The sequence below is a fragment of the Cinclus cinclus genome, chromosome 20 (genome assembly GCF_963662255.1).
Source record: "Cinclus cinclus chromosome 20, bCinCin1.1, whole genome shotgun sequence".
Taxonomy (NCBI): Eukaryota; Metazoa; Chordata; class Aves; order Passeriformes; family Cinclidae; genus Cinclus; species Cinclus cinclus.
This window is the reverse complement of record NC_085065.1, coordinates 5,401,039-5,405,806: the sequence shown is the minus strand read 5'-3', so window position 1 is coordinate 5,405,806 and position 4,768 is coordinate 5,401,039.

The following is a 4,768-nucleotide window of genomic DNA, read 5'->3' as shown; positions in this document are numbered from 1 at the left end:
ATTAAAAACATAATATAGAGTGTACGTATCCCATATAATGTGCATATTATAAAAATGTGTATCATAAATATATATAAAATCTGTATTATATGCTATATATGTTATATGCATGGAATATATATCTTGATATATATATATATAAGGAGGAGGTGAAACTTGGCTGAACAAATATATATATAGGTATTTATATGTTATTTTTTTTTTATATATGTACAATATACAGCCTTGGCAGCTGGGAGAATAACAGGAGGTGACAACACTGTCAGGATCAGGATGGATGGTCAGGATGGATCAGAGCATCCCACAGTGCAGCAGAAATGAGGGTATATGACAGTAATTATGTATCACCAGGAAGGCAAATTGCATTAATTTAATCACCAGCATTGCCCCGCATCACTGGGTTTACCCTGGAGGGAGAGGTTTTTCCTGGCAGTTCTCTAAGTTGCTGTGCAATACCATGGTCCCTTGGCCTGTGTCCACTCAGCTGGGTGTGAGGGAGGAGGAGGAAGCCTGGTGGGCTTTGTTCAGGACATGGATGAGGCTCCCCTCCATGAGCCAGGGGCTTTCCAGCTGCTTCAGCCACGGTGCCTCCAGCAGTGACTCCCTGTCACAGACTCATCTGGGAGTTGCCATCAGCCCCCTCCTGCTGACACTTCATTAAAGGTTGTCTCTCTCAAACATCTTCTATGCAAACAAGACAGAATTGTCCATGTCCCCTCTGTATGCCAGCACTGCCCAAGGACTGGGATGGAGAGTTCTGTCTTCCTCCACCACACCTGCTGACACCTTACCTGTCCCTTAAGTTCCAGCCCCACACCTCCCTCCTGCTGTGTCTCCTGCAGGTCCCGAATCCATGCCTTGTCAAAGCAGGGGCTATTCCAGCTCGATTCCCACATCCTGGCTTGTTCTGCAAGGGGAGGCGAGAGCTGACAGCAGCAGCTGCCCAAGTTCAGTCTGAGGAGGCAGCACCAGCCAGACATGGGATTCTAATCAAGCCTTCAGGCTGGCATTATCCTGGGATGAATCCATAACATCCATCAGCCAGAGAGCCCAGACACCCCTCCTGGGCACCCCAACCCCACCCTGAGAGCAGTCACAGCACCCATGATACAGATGGTCACTCCTCACAGGCTGCCTTTGTTCTTCAAAAAACGTGGTGGGAGCCAGACTTTTTGTGACGTAGGAAGCTGACTGCTTCCCAAGGTCTCTCCTGCACCCACCAGAGAAATGGCAGTTCCCAGGGGAGCCAGGGACATCTTGCTGCAGGGACACCCAAACAGGGGGTACATGCCCAAAGGGTGGGGAAGGAATTTTGCCACTGCAGGAGCCATGGCACAGGCCTCTGCAGAGCACTCAGCCTCCCACCACCCCCACAGAGACCTGCTGTTGCCCTCTTCTCTAAAGCCCTTCCCTGCCTGAAATCAGGCATGTTGACAAGGAAGGGCTGTTTTATCCCCTTCCCAGCTGGCTCTTCGCTCAGTAGCCATGGGATGATGCTGTGGCCTCTGAGTGCCCTCAGCCTCTGCTTTGCCCTCCAGGTCTGTCAGCACTCTCATGTCACCATTCCTACTGTGCTGTGAGATGCTCAGAGCCATCCCAGCCACAGGGAATGGATCTCATAGGCATTGTCACTTCCCTGCCCTTTTCCCAGCTGCTGAGGTTGAGATGCAACAAGTTTGTAGGTTCTGCTACAGGGCAACCCCTGGTACAGCAGATGAGGTATGCTCACCTTGGAGGGGCTGAGTGTCCCAAAACCCCCTGTTCTGTGCTCCTGATATTCCCCCTCACTGAATTACTGGCTTCATCCCTGCAGGGAGAGGCCAAAGCCTCAAAGAGGTGGCCCTGTGAGTCCCACGGGGATCGTTGTTGAAGCTGCAGGGTTGGGATCAGCCCTGGGAGGTGGCAGGCAGAGATCATGGTGTTATCACTGCCACAGCCAGCCTTTCTCCTGGGAAGGGGAGCAACTCTGATTTCTCTGCAGGCTGAAGGTCACGTTTGGTTTTACAGCCAGGCAAAGGAGAAGAAAGGAGCAATTCTGTTTACTTACGGAGTCATTAATATCCTAGCTCCTGGCATGCACAGAGGCAGCAGGAACCTCCCCCACAAAGCAGCAGAGAGTGAGGCTGTGCAGCCCTTTATTATTCCATTATCAGCCAGGCAGGATTAGGAGGGCGGGTCAGGGAACAGTGCCGGCTTTGAGCAGCTTTAGCTCCTTTCCAAAGGCTTATCCCGGCTCAGTCTCACTCTCTGGACTCAACTCACTTATTCTCTGTGTGGAGGGGTTTGAGTAATGCTGGGGAGAGAGTGGGCACGGGGTCATGGAGCTTTAATAGCCCAGCAGGCAAAACCTGGGAGGTTCCTTTAGCAGGAACTCATTTTGTATGTTGAATTTCAGGGAGGGCAGTTTCTCAGCTCCGCCAACTCCCGCATTGCTCCCCAGGGGAAAACAAGCCTCGGCGCTGCTTTAGGGCAGTTCCGTGCTCGGGACAACCCGGTGCTGGGGCGGGACAACCATTCCAGGCGGCTTCCTGCAGCTCTGGACGAGGTTTTGCTCTTTATTCTTACCCAAGTTTCTCCCTGGAGCCCAGGTGGGGTGGCCGGAGCATACCGATCCCAGCCCGGCAAGGAAGGAGGAGCCGTGGGAACTGAGGCAGCAAATCCCTCTTCTTCTTTCCCAGGCCAGAAATGGGGTCTGGGATAGGATGATGTGTTTCCCCCCGCCCCCGTAAGTAATTCCACTCTGAGAATGCTGCCCGCAGGCATCGAGCATCGCCGCAGGGATCACCCCTGGATCGGGATCGGGATCGGGATCGGGATCGAGCCTCCCAGCCCAGCCCCTGCCAGGTGGTTCTCATTGCAGCCTCTGACTCACCTCCCAAAAATTCCTGCGCTCACATCATGGCAGGAAACCGCTATCGGGAAGTGGTAAAACCCCTGGACGGCCTGAAATTCGGCTTCCCCCAGCGAAGGGGGAGATCAAACGGCAGACTTTGGCCTCAGTCCCTCTGACGCCAGGGCTTGTCATCGGGGGGACGTCTCGGCGAGCGAGTGGTGGCTGTGTGGTTCCTCCAGACTCGGCAGCTTTTTTGCCTGGCATTTGGGAGTGTTTTCCCTGAGGAGGCCTGAGCTCAGAAATATTTTAAGCAAATTATCAGCTGGGAGGAATGAGCTCAGCTCGTCGGCATTGTTCATTGCCGGCAGCTGCTGAGAGCTCAGCGGAGGGTCAGCATTGGGGAGCAGCTTCCAACAAATTGCAGAGCCTGGCTGTGATTTAGGAGCTGCCCCAAAAAAACTGAGCTCCTCGGAGGCTGAGAATCCTCCCTGGGCCCTGAGAGAAGCTGGATTTTTGGGGGAAACCCACCACCCGCGGGTCATGGAGACGGGTAGAAGGTGCAGCCACTTTCCCGAGTTCTGCAGCAAATCAGTGGCAGAGCCCAGACTCGTGTCCTAGTTCGGGTGGGATGTGATCCCTCACTCTCTTCCAGGAGATATCTCTGTTAGCTCTGTCCCCTCCTGCTCTGTGCTGGTCATCCGTGTCAGCCCCGGCCCGCGGCTGGGAGGGGCTGATCAGCAGTCCCGGGGCTGGGTCTGCATGGAAACGGCTCCATCTCTGCACCGGCCGCTCCCGCAGGAGCTGCCTGGAAAGTTCCCACTGCTGCAGTCGGTGCCTGTCCCCCTGCCAAGCCTGCAGCCCTGTCAGCCCCGATGCAGCGCCAGCCGCGCTATTTCTGGCTCCACCTTGAGACACGTACCTTCAGCAGTGGGAACGATGCTAAAAGATAGATTCGGGAGGAGTGCACATCCCCGGGTGGCTGCCGGCGGTCACGGCAGAGCGGACAGGGATGTGGAGGAGCTGTGTACCTCGAAGGGAAACGCTGCGGTTCATCTTGCAGCAGAGGCACGTCCTCTGCACGCCTCCTTCGGGGCTGTGATGTGGCAGTGGGACCCCGAAATCCGGCCTGCCCCAGGCCTTTGCTGCAGCCCCCGGGGGCACGAAGGGTTATGGAAGGCGTGGGAAGCCCCCATGCTCGGTGCTTTTCTTCCCCCAGGATAACTCCCAGTGCAGATCAGCTTCTCCAGCAGCTGGGGGCCGGAGCAGGAGGAGTTCGGGGCCCGAGGGAGCTGAGGGAGGTTATTGGTGCATTTAACCCTTGGCTTCTTGCACAACTCAAGACAAACCTTGTCTGCCGTTTCTGCCTTAGTTTTCCCAAACTCAGGGCACACATCACCTTGCCCAGCGAACCCAGGGCACGGTGCTTCAAATGTACAAACCTCCACCAAACAATGTCTGTGGAGTCTGGGATACCCCAGGATTCCTCTGGGAGCAGGAGCTGGAGGGATGTTCGATCTTGAAGGGAGACTGGTGGTCACAGCTGGACTGGACGCTCTGCCCCGTGGGCGAGTCCTCTTTGCGGTGAGGAAGGAAGTGGGGGGGATTCTCTGCGGGCTGTCCCCCCATCACGCCAGCTCCGTGCCACATCCCCATGTCGCATCCCGGCACTTCCCTCCCACACACGCGGCCTGAGCAGCGCCGCGCGGGCGGGAATGGAGCCGATCAGGACAAACCCGACCGGCAGTCGCCTGCCCACAGCTGGGAGCTGCTGAGCACCCTTTGGGCTGCCCTTGGGGTCGAGGGACCTCGTTAAGGCTCTCATAATTAAAATAGCCCCAAACGACTGGTTATCAGCACGGGGAAGGAAGTTATCCCACTTCCGCGTTAGACATCACATCTAGAGGCAAACAAGTGGTGTCCGTGTGGGACCGGGTT